The sequence below is a fragment of the Paramisgurnus dabryanus genome, chromosome 1, assembly GCF_030506205.2.
Source record: "Paramisgurnus dabryanus chromosome 1, PD_genome_1.1, whole genome shotgun sequence".
NCBI classification, from domain to species: domain Eukaryota; kingdom Metazoa; phylum Chordata; class Actinopteri; order Cypriniformes; family Cobitidae; genus Paramisgurnus; species Paramisgurnus dabryanus.
Genome location: NC_133337.1, coordinates 7,327,023 through 7,345,619, shown reverse-complemented (window position 1 = coordinate 7,345,619; position 18,597 = coordinate 7,327,023). Strand labels below are relative to the sequence as shown.

The following is an 18,597-nucleotide window of genomic DNA, read 5'->3' as shown; positions in this document are numbered from 1 at the left end:
AAAAAAAGTAAGATTAACTTAATACTGTGGTCTAAGTATTCAAGTATAAATGTTTACGATTTAAATAAATAAATGTAATAAACGTATAAGTGATCAACATTGATAGAAAAAAATTATATCCGTCTGCCTGTCTAACCATCTCTATTTCTATCTATACCTGTAGTATTTATTGTTTCAAAATAACTGTTTTGATTACATTTTCAAAGCATGACCAGGCCTGTCCCATACAGTTTATCACTCTTATAATAGCTAATTACTACAAGTTTATTGGCTGACTAATATGAGCAGTGGTTTTGCTCTAGAGACGGGACACTAGTCCAAGTGTTCGTCAAATGGAAATGCGCGTTCCCGGCCGGCTCGTGGATCACTGTGCTTTCTTTCCCTCCCCTGTTTTTAAACTTGAGAGATGGGGAGGGCAGGCCCACGAGTAGGCAATGTACAAACTAGTCAAAACTCATTCAGTCTCTCACCCCCCTGCCTGCGGACTGAAACAGAGTTTCATCGTCGTATGCTTTTATAGTGCTTTCTTTAAGCACCAGGGTTTAGCTTAAGAAAAGTGCAGTGACACATTTTGCCTCTGGAAAGAAAAGAGGGGGAGAGTTTGAAAAGCTTTCCAAATTTCCTCCGCAAACGGCAAGAGAGGATTAAATTCAAAGGCTGGAGTAAAGAAAGAAAGAACGTTTTTGAAGTTTTGTGTTACAAGACAAGACTGAATGCATCTCTTATGTGATGTGAACTGATTGACTCCAGGCTCTTTTGTCCACGACTAATTTCTGTAATAAGGAGGAAAAGGCTTTTGTCGCTCCTGTTGCGCTTTGCGAGCGGGGCGCGCGCCTTGAATTTGTGCCCTTGTCAAACGATCAAACGTTTAATTGACACCTGTTGCATTGTGACGCCACTGCTCACTGTGTCTCGGTAAGTGATTCAAACTTTCAAAAACTTGAAACGAACTTTTTTGAACTTTTTTGGAAATCGAGAAGCCCCGGATTCCTCACAAAGTGCGTCCCTCAGTCAGTGTGCAGGCGCATGAAAGAGAGATAAACACGGGAAACACACGTGCCAATTTACGTTTAGAGGTGGAATTGTTACATATTTGCTGAAGTAACTCCTACTTTGTGTGCGGTGCAAAAAAGCCAACGAACATCGCGCAGAAGACCAGGACTCTCGGGACTCCAGTTGTGGGACTTTAGAGTAACTTTTGGAGACCTGCGCTGAACGAATAGGTCGACTGAGATCAGCAAACAAGTAAGAAATTCTCTTACTATATCATATGTAAAAATTGCTTGGAGAGCATGTTTGTTGGTGAAGCCGTGCGCTTTTGCGCACTGGATAGTTTCACAACGTGCAAAACGCGCAGAAAAACGTTGTTCTTTCTTTGAGAGACGAGCAATCTTCGTAAAGACTATTTAAAAATTTCTACCAACACTGCCCAATGCGTTTTCTTGAGTTCCTAATTTTGTTCGGCTTTTAGACACAAAAGACGCGAATACCGTTAATCGTATTGTTTTTCTAAAGTCTCTGTGTAGGTTTGGTAACAATTACTCACCCTTCGAGCATTCAAGTTTAGGAAAAGACATTACAACAATCTACACTACTTACCGGCCTTTAATCTCCAGGCCGAGAGATGTAGGACAAATCTTTTGAATTTAGGTCAAATGTTTTAATTTATTTTATCTGTGCCAGGATTTCCTTGCGAAAATACTTCTGCTTATTGGTCGAAGCTGAAAAATGATTGACAGTCTGTGACTTTACTGCGTTTCAAAAATGTAAAGCCGTCTCTTTGTCAATGAAAAAGATTTCTCATGCATTAAAATGCGCCTCCTATAAGTTCGTTTTTCTGTCCAGCACAACGTACTGCCCTTTTCTCAGTAATCCTTCAAATTTCCATGTATTTTTCTGTGAAGTGGATATAGGTCAACATCTTTGCGCTGTATATATGTCCTGAACATTTGCAAAGGTTTTTATAACGTTACTTTATATGTGCATCTTTTGTATGCAAAACTTTAAATGCCTCTATTTTGTTTGAATGTTATCATAAATAAAACTTATTTAATACTATGTAAATACACCACATTTAAAACTTTAAGTAAATACATTTCGTAGTCAAACTAAACAGAGGCGGTGAAGTGCTTTTTTTCCAAAAGTATCCCAGCACTTCTCTGCTTCAAATGTAATGCTTTGATTATTTATGCAGTCAAACTTGAAATGTGTATGCAAACTTTTAAGTGCTTCTGTTTTCTTTGAGTATCATAAATTTGTCTTGTTTTATTGCATCTCAACAGGTTTTGAATTTTTGTGTGTATGTTTGTATTGCTACCTTTTCCGTGCCTCCGGAACGATAAGGCAAGAAATTCTTGTCTCCCCGTGACTCGGCCAAAATAGTTTCTAACCACAAAAATATAAACAGGTGTCGTTTAACCAAACACATGAAGATTAAGATGCTGAAGAGCTTTTATCAGTTGAAACAGTGGAACAGACAGTGGGAAGCAATATCTCCTGTTGTGTGTATAAACGCTGGTTGTGGGTTTCATTCCATATGTTGCCCTTATAACTCATTTGTTTGTGTTTTACATGATCATTTCTGCCCCCCCCCCCATAACTGTGTATGTGAAGATTTAAGTGATATGCATTTGTTTGTGTTTCGCATTACCATTTCTGGCTGCGGGCAAATGTAAATTGATATGCCAGGTTGTGTTAAATGTATAAGCCAAGTAAATCTTTCCACTCCTCTGGTCATTCTCAAAGGAGGATGTACATCAGATGTAACATATGCACTCGTGTGCACGTATATGCGAGACACAGTGTCCTTATGTCTTCTTACTAACTGCTGCTTTTAGGCCAATTGAGCTTTTATCTAAGGTTAAGAGGGTCCACTGATTCCTGCGCTTTCATTGGTTGACCCTGGCGTTCAATTGATTCGTCTTCCTGTCGAAATCGTAACTTCCCCTCCTCCTTTTCAACAGGAAAATCCGGGTACTCCGAGAGTCGTCTTTCTGCCGACTAACAGCAGACAGGCCTCCCCGTTGCATCCGTGGATGGATTTGATCGTTCCCATTTGTTCTGCGGTCCCCACAGTCGAACGTGCACGTGAAGATGAGCTTTGCATGGGGCCGTAAATATCTAGAGGATGTGTATGGAAAAGCGTTTTTGTCTTTTGTTAATTTGTTTAGAAAGACTACGGCTATGTTTACAGACTTGATCAAGACATCGTGGAAACGCACGCCAAAATCCCTTCTCTCGAAGGAAACAGGGTCATAGCACGGCTTTTAAACGTTTTCAGCCTCGTTCATACCAGGGTTTTCCCCTCTCGTGTCTCTCTTTAACGTGTGTCTATCTGTTTTCCTCTGTTATCTGGAATGTAACGGCGGGGTTGGGTTGATTAAGACATTGATTCATTTAATGAAATGTTTGAGTTCTTGGGTGGAATGAGAAGCTGCAGACACCAGTCGTGTTTTTGTGGCCAAGGCTCTGGGAAAACTCTCAAAAGCTGATTCAGAGAGATAAAACCGTCAACAGCCCACCTGCACAAGCCAACTTGCCTCTCTTGCCCGAGCACGCGTCTGAAACGCACACACACACATATATATACATCCACAACACACACACTTTGGCTCTCGCTTTGTCTTTTTCTGTCCGTCTTTGTCATTTCAGACACGCAAATCTGAATGCATCTTTTCATGTTTCCCTTACAGCGCAACGTGCATCACACCATCAAATATATCGGACACAAAGCGATGCTGCATCTGTGTATTTGCCGTGTGGTTGTGCTTTATTGTTTCCTGACAATGCATCCCACCAGGTCCTTTTCAGAAGTTTGGACTCTTTCTTTTAAGTGCTAACAGTAACACCACCTGCTCACAACCGCACAACAGCAGAGACCTCACGCATCTCCTAACACATGCCACCTCTATCTCTCTGACAACACTCAAGGCCTCAAAGTCTTTTGTTGGTCTGCTGTTTGGGGCCTTTTGGTGATTGATAGGGGTGTAGTGGTGCCCACTGCCCGACTACCTGATCCACTGTTAGGGTTCTGGTTGCTGTGTATTGTTTTGGTTTTTGAGTTTGGTTCTGAAGGAATCCTCTGGGAGGTAAAGATAGACTGCTAGAGAAAGTCATTTTGACTTAAAGAGATTGAATTGTCTCTCTAACTTGTAAATGCAAACAAACAACAAATTATTGATAGAAATGTATTCATGGTGCAGTCAACATAGGTTAACATACTTGTTTATTAAATAAATCATTACTTTTTCGTTTAGTACACGTGCTTGCATAGACCTGCATACATCAGGCTATTATGTGCACATGGCCCTGCCAAAACCAAACTAATGGAGCCTGCAAAGTGATGCCTCATTTTCAGGGTCAAAAGTCACATATGAATGTAAGTGAATATTTTTCTTTCCCAGTACTATGACGACATGTACATCAGCAGTTTTGGGTATCCCAGAGGAAAAATTTAATGGCTCAGAAATTTGATTGTTCTTGGTTGTGTTAAATTTAAGAATTTGTTCAACTCACATTAAGATGCGTTTTGGTCGATCGGATCACAAGTGGATGTTTCACGTTTACACCTTGTATTTTAATCCGTCTCTTTTGTCCACTTTCGACCCCTGTGTCCTGATTACTAAGGGGGTGATCTGTGGGCGAGTCCCTCTGCTTTCATATATACACAAGGAGGAGAAATTATGAGATTAAATTGACACACATTAACATTATGCTGCGTGTGTTGTTAGTAAACATGCTGCATGAGTTTGGAAAATTTTTGTGTAACGGCCTTAAGAGCAATTGGTGAAACGTTCAAACGCTCACAAATGAAATAAAAATAAAGCAGCCGCTTTAGTTATATCAACAAAAGCCTAAAGATTGTGTTGAACACTGTGTGTTTGGTTAAAAGTCATGTCCTATATTAAAACATTGTGCTAGGTACATCACATTGGATCAATCGGCGGAGAGTAGGCGAGTCTCGTGTGGCTGTTTAAACACATTTTGACTACCTCTGAATGTGGTCGATTGTGGACGAGTCCAAAACGTTTTACACCTGTATTTAGTGTCGTCAACTTGTGATTTGATCGATGAAAACGCATCTTAATCCCAGGTGTAAACCGCACCTTAATCTCAGATGTTTCTCCTAAAATTTCTTATAAAAAAATATTTACAAATAGAAACAAATGACACATTAAGATAAAACGCATTAAGAGTAAAATAAATTGTATTGGTAAGACAATCTGATGTGAAATGTTTGCTCATTTTGAATCCTCAATAATATTGACTTTTGATTTCACCCTTGACGAATGTGAGCTCACTTTCAGACTTTTAAGGCAGGTGACCTTCTAGGAAACTATTTTGTACTTCTTTTTAAGAACTGGGGCTCCTGAGTTGCAGATGTTTTCTGGTTTGTAATCAGAGACGGTGTGACTGTGTTCAGATTCTCAAAAGAAGCTCCAACACCTGGTGTGCGCTCTCTAAACTAGGCCACTATTTCAACACAGCCGTCAGAATTGGAGGCGATGTGCATTGATTAGAGGTCCAGGCGGTGAAGTGTTGTGAAATGTCTGGTCTTCTGCCTTTCTCTCGATGAAGGCCACGGCGTATCGACATCATGTCTCAGTGAGAACGGGCGTGTCCGTATGTTTAGCTTCATCACCTGGACTGTGGCGTCGATATGCATCGGTGTCTGTCAGTCATACGCAGGCTGGCGTATCTGCGTCCTGTCCAGGCACAGAGACGGCGATCAGCAGAAACAGATCGTGAGGAATGCTAAAATTAGACAGGCGAGTTTCACTGCAAACAGATGTGTTGATGTGTACCAAGCTCAAAGTCCATCAAGTGCCAAGGAACAGCTGGCGGATGCACTGTTGCCATTTTTCCTTTCGTACAAGTTACTTTGCCTCAAAACATACTGAGGCAAAGTAACTTGTAACATATAACATATGCGAGCACAAAACTATGTGAGCGCAGACGTTTACAGCCATACAAGCTAAATCTTACATGGCATTGAGTTAAAAAAAAAAATGTATCAGAGTGCCATTAATCATTTGATACAAGTGTGTGTAGCATTTTTAAGTGTTGAAAACATTTTACCAGCTCACCCCGCCCCAAACAGTTCATCTGAATTAGGTGTGTAGATGAGATATTCCTATCAGGTAACAGAAAGGCTTGCACACTCTAAAAATAAAGGCAAAACCAACAATTATGAATATTATTTTAATGAAAAAATGGCAAACATTTCAGTCTCACATTGACCTTTCTCAATGCATTTTAAAAAGGGATGCACTGATGTTCCCCTCTGTTGGACATTGCCTATTGTTTAAAAACAGCCAAAGCATTAGTACTCGTTCTGTGTGAATAATTTAATTTGGGTGACACTGTCAGCAGGATTGCAGTTTGTACGCTGTGCACTTCTAGGATTACACAACATAATAATTCAAAACAAGAAGAAAAAAGCAAAACAATTGGTATCTAACAATATCAGCAGATGTCATTTTAAGTAATTGAATTTCGCTAACGGCACAGAAATTTTTGTATCTGTGCATTTTTTTAAGGGTTGCCACAAGGGCGGCAGTAGCAGGTTTATAGCTAGCTTTCTAAATAACAAAATGTGATCAATGTCAATGGTATCTTAGCGGTAAAGGCCAAGTTATAGTCAATTTTTACGTGTACCCAAGGGTCTGCGTACAGTCAGCGTACGTAAAAAACAAACTATAAACTGGGCTTATCTCTATTGCCCCCTCTGGCAGCGAGGTTTGTTACAACAGCACTAACAAGAACATTTGTTAGTCATTGTGCTGGCCAAGCATGCACATTTGCGTTGACATTGCGTGTTTCCGGCCTTATAGTTTCATGCCCACATTTAACGAATAGTGAAAGTTTCTGTAAAAACAGTGGCGGTGAATGTTACGGTAAAATACTACATACATGGTGTCACTCTGCTCTGTGATGTATTGTCAGTGCAGTATGGCGTCGCCCCAGTGTAAACACAGCTGTATGTGACTTTTTGCCAGCTGTTAATTTGCGAGTGTGTGTTTGGATTCACCTCTGGGTGTGAGAAGAAGATTCCCCATCGGCTCTTTAGCAGAATTAAGGGTTATTCCCCTACATTAATCAGTTGTGCCAAAGGCTCACAGACTTATGTGTCGAGATTTAAAGAGCTTTCCAGGAGAGATAATAGATATTGTACTGTAGATATTATTTCATGTGTGCTTTCAACCGATTTACTCTGTCATACGGGGGCCGTGAAGTCCTGCTTAAGATTTGAAGTGTTGTACTAGATACAAGACAAGCATGTGAATCGTTCCCCCTTGCTGTTAGATAATGATGTGCAAAATTGGGATGGTACATTTTTGACTCTGCCTGGGCAGCAGGGATGGTTTGAAGCTCAGCAGGGTTTCTGAGGACTGTTGAAGGCTGTGGGAATAGATGATGTCCATCGTTCTGATGGTTTTATGCACTAATTGAACTCTGCTAAAGCTTAGGCCCTATTTACACCTGGTATTAAGATGCTACTCTCCACCTATTGGTTTAATGTGATGTTTTTCAGTTAGTCCTGACATTTAGCGCAAACCCACATTGTTTAGAGCTATCTTTAGGCTTTCATTGATAAACCTAAAGCAATTGCTCTCCACCTTTTTCATTTTTGTTTCATTTTGCAAGCATGTGAAAGTTGCGGGAGCTTATTTCATCAGTTGCTCTGAAATATCAGAGAAAGTCATTGCATATACATATACAAAACATTGTGCATCATGTACTCGGTAATCAGAACAGAAGCGATCAAAAGTGAACAAAACAAGTGGATTAAAACACCAAGTGTGAACAGACATGCGTCTCTCTCTCTCTCTCTCTCTCTCTCTCTCTCTCTCTCTCATCCACTTGTGATCCAAAAATGTATCTTAATAGCAGGTGTCCATTTGCTCTGGCACGTTCCTCTTAAACATAAATGTTAGCATAGTATTGAGCAAGTGTTTGCATGTTAGTGTGTGTGTGTGTCTGTATATATGTGTGTGTTGACATATATATCTATATCTAGGCAATTATCGATCATGAAAACATTCATGTCTATACTGGTCTCTATATTTTGGCCCACAGACAGAAATAATTTCAGTCTATAGGTATGCCCATAAGATCTGCAGGGCACAACTTTCATTGGCTGAGTTTCACTCAAGCTTTATTTTATTAAAGTCAGTCTTTTGTTAAACTTTATTGTTTAAGGCACAAAAGCATAAAACTCTTAAATTTATTCATTTTTCGCCCTGCGATTTAGCAGAAACTAAAACATTTAGGGGTGGTTTCCCAGTCAGGGTTTATCATTGTTTCAGACTAAAATGCATGTTTGAGCTGCCTTAATTTAAGAACATCTTGCACTGACGTATCTTAAAGGGGACATAATAAAAAAAATCGGACTGGACTTTTTCCATGTTTCAGTGCTACAATTGGGCTTCTATCAACCTAGAACATTTGAAAAAGAGCAAACCTGTAACTTAGTTTTGGTAAACCATTCTCTGCGAGCATGTGAAAAAATTATATAATATATAACTAAGGCCTAGTCCTGGATTAATTTATACCCTGTCCCATAGTAAAAAATGTTTTGGTTTACTTCACATTAAATAAACCTATTCAACAGAGCCGGCGCCAGACCATAACTAACAGGGGGGCACGCAATAGCAACAATAACTTGCAAAAACAAGACATTAAAACAACAAATACAGTGCAAGCACACACCCATACAACTGGTACAGACTGTCAGCTCATTTCCTGTATAAAGTGCAAAAGACCACAAACTATACGCAAAACTATTGAACTTCGACTGCGGCGTGAGCGCAAGCTGAGCTCCGCTGCGCTCGCGCTTTGCTCGACGCAACAACAAACCGCCCTCGTGCGGCGCAAGTCATTGAATTGAATGGGTTTCATAGCGCAGCGCACACCGCGTCCTAGCTTTAAAAAAGCCGCTTTACCATATTCACGTCGTAATGCTGTTACGGTCTATAGCCACACTTCACATTTAAGCTTACGTAATTTAAAACAACGCTAACTTACCTTTAAAATTGCTGAAGACGGTGTGTACGAACATTAAACTTCCTTAAAACAGTGTCCTGTAGATTTGTAAATTCCACCTCGACCTCTAATCTCTGAGTTTGAGCCAGTCTGTGTTTGCATGAAGATGAAACAGGCGGTGCTGGTTTGTTCTAAAATCCATATTTTACACGATCCATAAAATGCCGCGAAAAAACACGTTGCAAGTATCAAGTCACAAATATGCTAAAGACGTAAGATGGGTGAGACGCGGCAATACATCCAATCAGAGAAACTGGTGTATTTTAATTAAAGAAAACATATGTTAACTATATTTTCCTCATTTGATTACATTACAAGTCATGAAACATTCAATGTTTAATTTATTTTAATTATTCTTGATATATATTAAATTAATAAAAAACTATTTAGGGGGGCACAACAACCTGTTTTGGGGGGCACTGCCTGCGAATGCCCCCCCTTGACGCCGGCCCTGCTATTCAATAAGGTTTAACACTGCAAAAAAAATAATTTCTTACTATTTTTGTCTTGTTTTCCATTACAATACCAAAAATTTCTCAGATTAAGATACGCTCACTTGAAAAGCAAAGTAAAGATCTTAAGTCTTGTTTTTTACAAACATATTAAGTGAATGTATGTCAGTTTTGTTTAAAACGAGACAAAATGTGTGAAGCAAGAAAAATAAACTTTCAACTTTACGTTATTTTTTCTTACCCCACTGATAGATATTTTCTTGTTATAAGCGATTTTATTCATGAAACAAGACTTTATATTTTTGTATATTTTTATTTTGCTTCACAAGAAAATTATTTATACTGGAAACAAGACAGAAATGCTAAATAAACATTTTATCTTTGCAGTGAATTTGTTAATATTTGATAATAATTTAGATTTCATAAACTTTTTAATAGCATTTACTAAAGAAGGTGAATAATTTGATTTGTTCAGTGTTAATATATGTTTGTTTTTAATACATTATCTGATGATAATTCAAAATGTGAAAAATGTATTTGTATATGTAGAAATAAAGCAAATTGCAATAATAAAACGTTATTGTAAAGTAAAGTGTTACCTGCCCTACGCATGTAGGATTTATTATAAATCTAAACCAAAAGACGACAGGTTGGCTCATTTTCTTGCACTATATAAGCAATTCTGACCTGAGGCAGCAATACTTCATCATAAACTTTTGTTTCAGGGAATGATGTACAGAGAGCCTTCAGATGTGTATGTGTAAATAAAGCTGCAAAGCAAACAAGTGATATTTTATGTATTGTTGTGAGTCTGATTATCTGACAGCACTAAAGAGACGGCAAGGAATTCGGGTGCGAACCGGCCGTTCTGCACTGCACATTTGGACGCATTGAGGCTTTAGTGGCTGAGCTATAAGGAGATTGTGAGGCCGCGAGCAGAATGCTGGTAATAGACTGCTATAATAGCTGCGTAAATCCTGCTTGAGCCTACAAACACACACACTCACATATGGCCATGCTTTCTGTAAAACACTCTAATTTTCTCCTCTCACATGTTTTCTTGTTCTCGCAGCAATTGCAACACAATTTCCCCACAGTTTAGCCTCACACACACACACACGCTAGACGGGTAACTGACCCTGCTGCCCTGCTCCTCACAGCAGCTTTAATTGGTGCAATTAAAAGCTCTGAAATCTGGGAGATAATTGGCCAGGCCCACTTGAGCAAACAGGACTTCAATAGAGTCATTTAACACAGCGATAGGGTGCGGATCTGGGGAGCCCTGGGAAGAGGGCTGACGGCAAGAGTGAGGGAAATGGGGTGTTTGGGTTAAAAGAGGGTTTCTCTTAAACAAGATTTTCGAGGGCAATTGGCAAGAGTGCAAGTAATCTAGAGCTCTGACCTGGTAACACTGAGACTCAATGCATGTTTTATGGTTTCAGATGAGCATGTTCTGTGTTTTGTGTCTATAAAATTCATTTTTTAATGTTACTACTTGTTACTACTTAAAATAAATACTACACACTCTTAAGAATAAAGGTTCTGTAAAAGGCTCATCACAGAAGACCTATTTGGTTTCTAAAGAACCATACAGTCAAAGTTATTGTATAAAAGAACCATTTTTTTTCCTTGTTATCATCTGAAGAACCATTTTCCACTTTAAGTGTAACAGACGATCGTACATATATTACAAGTTCACTAATTTGTATGATTTCGTACAAAAACATACGATTATCATAAAAACAATAATGAAACCCCAAAACTAACCCCGCCCCCCAATGTCACAGGGGCAAAAGCAAATTGTAAAAAAATGTACGAATGTGATCATGCGAATTAGCCACCTCATAAAATATGTACAAATTGTCATGAGATGGAAACAGAAAGGTTCTTCGGATGTTAATGGTTTTTAATCGAACCATACAGCCAAAAATGTATGTTTATGGCATCATGTAGCCCCTTTATTTTATTCAAAGAGTGCAGTTTATTGTGAGTTGTGCTATGGCTTTTATAAGTACTCAGGCATGCGTTTTTTCCTTGCCAAACCATAAAATTCAGGCCAAAAATGTCATTTTCTTTCCTTAAATAATAGTTTATAATTTATTAAGTAAAAAAAACTTTTGTACATAAATATTTCCATGATTGTTTAGTAATCTTTAACAATATTTGTAGTTGACAACATGATGGCTTTTGGCAAGTTTCAAAAACATCAATTTTAACCATGAACACTTTTTTTCCTTATATTTCATACTTTCCATTAGAATGAGATTCCCCGTCTTTACATGTGACTTAAATTTGGCACTCCCGAAAATCCCATTCTGTTCTTCAACATGGGTAATCCAAGTGTAAATAAAGGCTGAATAAAAGCGAGTCTCAGACTACAAATGCAACATAGGAACCTGTGGTTTTGTATGCTGAATGGGCTTCATAAAGAGAAAAGAGACCTGCGTGTGTCCGTGGTGGGCTCTGAAGAGGCGTCAGGATGTTCGGAGGGTCTCAGAACGGCAGCAGGTCTTTTGTTCGGGGATCTGTTTAAGACTGAGGTTTCCCACTCGGCTGCCACAACATTATGGCTTTTATCAGAGTCCCCTCACACCCGATTCACACAAAGATCCCAAGTGAAGCTTTTGTGGAATAAACCCCAAATGTGCCTGTCGGTTGTCTGCAACCTGCTGACTGGACGGTTCTTGCTTGCTTTCTTTCTTTTCATCTCTTTCTTGAAGACGTGCAAAATGTTGATGCTGCTGTTTCTTAATCCGCTTTTTTCTATGTACAGCATCTTGCTATTTTCTGCTGTTTGACAACATCCATAACAACTTTCTTTCTCTGGCACATTTTATGACAGATTTCACCTCACTAGGAGCTAGTTTACTGACACATGCCGACTTCCACACTTTCTAATGGACACAAAGGATCTCGGGTCCCACTAATCCAGAGCCCAACTGATGTGTGGCATTTGAGAGCAATTTACGTTTTGCATCCACACTCTCTCTCTCTTTCTTATTTTAACCGCCTCCCTCCCAGAACCCATTCCTTCCTCTCTCTCTCTCTTAGTTGGATGATGAAAAGATGGAATCTAACCCTGTCATTAATGAGGATTAACGGGGCAGGGAATGTTTGTCAGAGATCCAAGCAGATCAAAGATGTTGCTCAGCAGACCATGAACCTCTCCGAAACCCCGTGATATGGAGAGTCCTCGGTCAAAACAAACAGCCGACGGCAACACCCCAGTACAACATGCCGGGCGTCATGGATTTTTTTTATCACAGTCGAAGAACATCTTTACCGTCTGACCCCCAATGACACAGCGGGGGCCGCCCTGCGCGTCCCCAGGCCGGCCGGCTGTGTTGATCCATTGTAAATCAGGCCTCTTCCAGCCAGCCAACCCAAACACGGCCTCTGTGAATGGGACTCATTGGACTGTCGGTGTGGTCCTCTATTTATTTGCCTCCACGTCCATGGAGGCTTTTTAAAGACCCGTTTAGAGGCCTGGAAACAACGCTTAAAGCAAACACACGGAAGTGATGCGGCACATGAGACGCAACAGGTGTGGCGCTGTACATCTGCGGGTGTACGTGTTGGACATTAAAATTGAGTTAAACTTTCCTCGATAGTGTTCTGCATTCCAGCAATGCTGTAATTATCACGCCTGTTTTTGATGGTTGTTTAGATAGATGGTGAGAACGTCTAGCAGTATAGGAACTCAAATTCTGCTATGCCGTTTATAACGCGGTAGATATATTTGCACGGCTATTAGTGGGCAGGACTGCTTTAGGTTATTTACACATGAGAGCGACTAAAAAAACACAGCGTAATGCGGAAATACAAAGCGGGATGTGTCCTAAACAAGTCAAGACAAGGAAGAACTTGTTATTAAAGAGTGCAATGTGAAACGTTGCAACTTGCAGCTATAATATAGCATTCAAATGTGTGAATGATGTGCGGTCACAGGTGTGTGCGTGTGTTGGCCATTGTTCAGGTAAAACTATGTGTTTCATAATATTGGAGTCTTTTGTTTTGAGCTCTTACATACTGTGAGGCTTTTTGAACTTCTGTCAGATTTATTATGCAGTTTGTTGTGAGTAATTTCATCTAATCCATCCCATTCAGAATGAAAAGAGAGCAGTCAAAACACTCATATTGGACTAATGAAAATGTATAGGTTGAATGCACTTTAAGACGCTTTGGATAAAAACGTCTGCCAAGTGCGCAAATGTAAACGAGGTATTCAATTCACTGGACTATCACAAAAATAGGCATTACTATATGAACAATTTGTCTCGGATTTTTATACTGTGAAGTTTTTTGGAAGCACTGTAACTAGTAATAAAAATACAGATATTTACTACTACAGTAATAAACTTTAGTTTATACGTTATAAGATTCATGAGATTTTGGGAATATCCCTACAAGGTGCAGACACCGTAACCAAATAAATGGTGGACAGTTTGATTTAAAAAGTTTTATTAGTGATAGACCGAGGAGCCCCAGGAGAGGAAGAGCAGTGAGCAGACAGATAGTGAGTTTGAAAGACAGTTGGTGTAGGGAGACAGACGGGTGTACAGATAGATGGGTTGAGGGCTGATGCCTGTGGGAGCTCAAATACTGTAAGTGCCCTGCAGGCTTTTCTACTAGTGTGACGGCTGGCTTTCCATCTCTCTCTCTCTCTCTGTGTGTGTGTGTCTGTGTGTGTGTGTGTGTGTGTGAGAGAGAGAGAGAGAGAGAGAGAGAGAGAGAGAGAGAGAGAGAGAGAGAGAGAGAATGTCAATAGAGAAATGTCATCAGTTATGATCATTTATCACTCTAATGGGCCATCCATTACTCTAAAGTGACATGTGTGCATGTGTGTACAAATAAACAAACTATATTGTTCTGTAATTTATTTACCTCATCCAATTTATTTCTGTTTTCGCTTTTTGGTTATTTAAAGGGATAGTTTACCCCAAAATTTTTCTCATCCTCATGTTTTTTTAAACCTGTTTTTATGAACACAAAAAATATATTTTTATAAATGATGGTAAGCACACAGCTGATTCTTACCATTGACTTCCATAGTAGGAAAACAAATATTATGAAAGCTTTGTGATAAATGATAAAGAAGATAATTTTATAAATGACGGTAAGCACACCAATGGAAGTCAATGGTTACAATCAGCTGTGTGCTTACCATCATTTATAAATAAAAAATATCTTTTTTGTGTTCATCACAAAAAATAATTCATATAATTTAGATCAACATGAGGATGAGAATTTTCATTTTTTGGTAAACTATCCCATTAAATACTGCATATGCATTGAAAGTAAAGTAAAGGCAGACAGTCGAGCCAGTAATGCTACTAGCGATCCGTTTACCACCATGTCACACGAATATGTGACATGGCACTTTTTATCTCCACATGTGTTTTCTTGAAAACTCAACAAAAGCAGCCTCATACAGGCGCTGAAACAAATGCACAGGTATGCAAGAGAGAAAGACAAGTGAATGATGGACAGACAGGAGTCATATCTAATGGGAAACATCGCCCCTCTATGGCAGATTTGTGTCACTGCAACTCCTCCTGTGGGATATTGAACAGAACTTTAAAACTAGAATGCATGAGAAACAGCATAGAGCATATGTATAATACAACAGCACTTAGCCATGGCTCTCTCTTTCATTCCCGTTTTTCTTTTTGGCTAAGCCAACATGTCAGACAAAAGATGACATTATTAAGGCGTCTGCTACCTTACCATTTAGTTCACAATCCATGGCATCAATTTTAGCAGTGCCCCTGGTTTAAATTAAGAACCCCCCCCACACAGTTTTCCTTGTATTTTACATTCCTACATATATGTTAAATGACATGGGATATTTATCCAGGATTGGAAAAGTTAGTAAGCTCTTCAGGCCATTTATCCTAAAACCTGTAAGCTCATTGGCGCTATCATAATAAAGCTGGGTTTTTTTTGGCGTTACCAGTGTTTGGTTGGCCAATAGCAGATCTGAAAATTAGAGATCTTGGCGATGCTACAGAAATTGCACAAATATGTAGTTAGGTGCAGACAAAAACATTTTTTTGGTTTGGGAACTGCTTGTGTATGTCTGTGTGCATGTCTGTTTTTAAATATAATTTTGTTTTCTTTCACTTCTTTTTCTCATTTCAGAGTTTAGTGATGATTGCAATTAGTTTTTTCATATTGTTTACTTGGCTACATTACTGTCTGCGTCCCCCTTTTCTTAACAAATTGAGCAAGGTCATTTTAATATGCCAGTCTCTCTCTCTCTCTCTCTCTCTCTCTCTCTCTCTCTCTCTCTCTCTCTCTCTCTCTCTCTCTCTCTCTCTCTCTCTCTCTCTCTCTCTCTCTCTCTCTCTCTCTCTCTCTCTCTCTCTCTCTCTCTCTCTCTCTCTCTCTCTCTCTCTCTCTTCTCTCTCTCTCAGCTGTCAGTCATTTGGTCAGAAGGGGTGTTACTCACAACCCCCACATCACTTTGAGGACTATTTAGGGGAATTTCAATGTAATTGATCTTGCGATCTCTCAGGGGAAATGACTTTGATTTATGACTTTTCTAGCTGTCCTGAAGATGCCTTGAGCCAGATTAATTTTTTCTGTCGTTGTGTTTTTGTTATCAGAGTTTTGTTCTCGTAGTGCTGGACAATATTTTGGATGGAGAACAATAATCTGTGCTGTTCCTTCAGCTGCAGACAGAGGGCGCTGTGCGTGTGCAGATACACAAGCAAAGATCTGCTGGTGGAGAAAACAGAGGTAGACAACGGGAGCTGAAGGAATGCAGAGAGACAGAGAGATAAAGACCTTGTCATTTTCTGATTAAAGGACGCAGGGAGTGTTGACAGAAGATGACGAGAGAGAGAGAGAGAGAGAGAGAGAGAGAGAGAGAAAGAGAGAGAGAGAGGGGATGTGGTAAAGAGTATTATAATAAACAGCCAAAAAGTGAGAGACCAATACTGCCTGTAGCCTAGTAGTTGATAGTACATCTGCTTGTTTTTGACTCTTGACTAGTGCTTGACCAGTTTGGTTGTGTCTATTTATCTATCTATTTATATTACACGTGTGTGTGTGCGCGCGTGCGCGCGTGCGTGCGTGCGTGCGTGTGTGTGTGTGTGTGTGTGTGTGTGCACCTTTATATATAGTGAGCAGGTGAGAGAGACAGAGACATGATGGATTTATTCAATAAAACTCAATAAGTAGAACATCTCTTCCATACAAGTAAGTCCGTACAAAATCCAAAAGCATTAGTTATTTTACTCAACTCACTAGTAAATAATTGAAAACAAAAACTGAGTTTGGTGTCTGTATAACTGCCTTTAGTGATGCAAGCGAAAGCTAACACTGTCTGTTAATTGGCCAAGCCGGCAATGTTTTCCTCCAGTCATATGGAAACAACTGAATATCGCTTGATATATCGGTCTATCATCACCACTCCTGATCCCCCCTCTCTTCCTCTCCTTCGTTCTTTCTCTGCTGTATTTTATAGCACGGTGGAGAGGCAGATAGTGTCTGTGGTGCCGACCAAAGCTAACGCAGCGTGTGTGCATGGGAATTTTTGCCGTTTAGTTAATGGTACATATCATATGTGGAATTCACACCAGCGTCCCCCGGGGAAGCGGCTGTGCTCGCTGCAATTAGACTGACAGTGGGCAGGCAGCTAGAACCTCCAGGAGGGGCTCTGAGGATCACTAATCATCCCTGAGAGCTTACTGCTGGGTGCAAGGGGTCTCTTGTGAGGGGGAGAGCTCAGTATTCAGATCTTCTACAGCATCTATTAATCTTAGTTCATGTTAATTTCAGCATTTCAGCAATACATATCTACAGTTGCAGCTGTTACATTCATTAATGCACAGTGAACTAACATGAACAATTGTATTGGCATTAACAAAGATTGCTCATTGTTAATTAATGTTAGTACTAATGTTAACAAATACAAACTTATTGGAAAGTGTAACTGTATATCTGATCCCCTACATTAAATGGACTGTATCAGTGGAAATTCAAAAGGTAGGGATGATAGCTCTGGGAATTTAAATTACGCAAGTGGCCAGCCAAAGGGATTTCAGCCGGGCTCAGGAACAACCAAAGAGGATTCAGAGCGACTCTGTAACATTAGACAGACAATCCAGGGATAAAACGATTTAAAGATCTTAGAAATGTTCTCTTTTTTTACGAGTATGTCGTTATGTTTACCCTGGGGATTTGTATCAGTATGCATGCATCATAGATTTTTTTTCTGTTAAAAGCATATATAATGCATGAGTGCTGCTGATAAAGTCCCGTGGTGGTGTAGACGATGTTTGTGGTCTCTCTCTCACTGTCTGTCTCTTCATCTCTCAGCACTATAAGGAAGACTGTGGCTAGTTTGACTAGTTGTGCACGCTTTACACTTTTTGTGACAACATGCCCCATAGCAGCCCTTATTCTCTCTTTCTAATACACACGCGCACACACACACACACACACACACACACACACACACACACACACACACACACACACACACACACATATATATTTATATGCACACTGTATGCATCATTGTGATCAGTCATGCCCTGCTGTCTTGTCTACAGTGTGCATGGCTACAGACGATACTCAGGTTCTTGGTTCGGTCTCAGAAACCAATTTGGGTCTTTCCATTAGTGGCATGAGAAGGGGGTTGTTCTCTGCGTGTGGGCATTTACCAGATGCTGTTGCCGCTGTGAGGAACCATCATCAATCTGGGTTCAGCTGGCAGTGAATTTCCCCCATCGCGGCCCACATTCGCTCAAACACAGCCTCCCTCGCCCGCCTCTGGTGGATCATTTAATAACTTTTGAACAATTAAAATTTCAGACATGAAATGATGCAATTTATTGCGTTGGTCTTTCACAAGATTGCCATTTCTTCTTTATCTCTCCCACCCCTCTATAAAAAATTACAATGGTAACCATAATTCTCCTCAAAATATAATATTTTTATGGTTATTGTTACTGTTAAGCATGTAACATTATTAACTTGTATTAACCACATCTACTCTTAAATAAAAAACAATGCTATCAAAAATAATAATTGAAGAAATGACATTGTGCTCAAACGCTGTATAAAAACAGAGTAACACGGATTTCATAAA

The 18,597-nt window shown here is 39.7% G+C and overlaps 1 protein-coding gene across 1 annotated transcript in view; it reads left to right on the top strand.

Moving 5' to 3' along the window:
• The first annotated feature begins 474 nt into the window (after positions 1–474).
• The window catches only part of wnt5b (wingless-type MMTV integration site family, member 5b), an 80,447-nt gene continuing 62,324 nt past the window's right edge, over positions 475–18,597 (top strand). The window contains exon 1 of the mRNA XM_065265666.2: positions 475–1,245. The gene's annotated coding sequence lies outside the window, so the exon portion shown is untranslated. The remainder of the gene's footprint in view (positions 1,246–18,597) is intronic.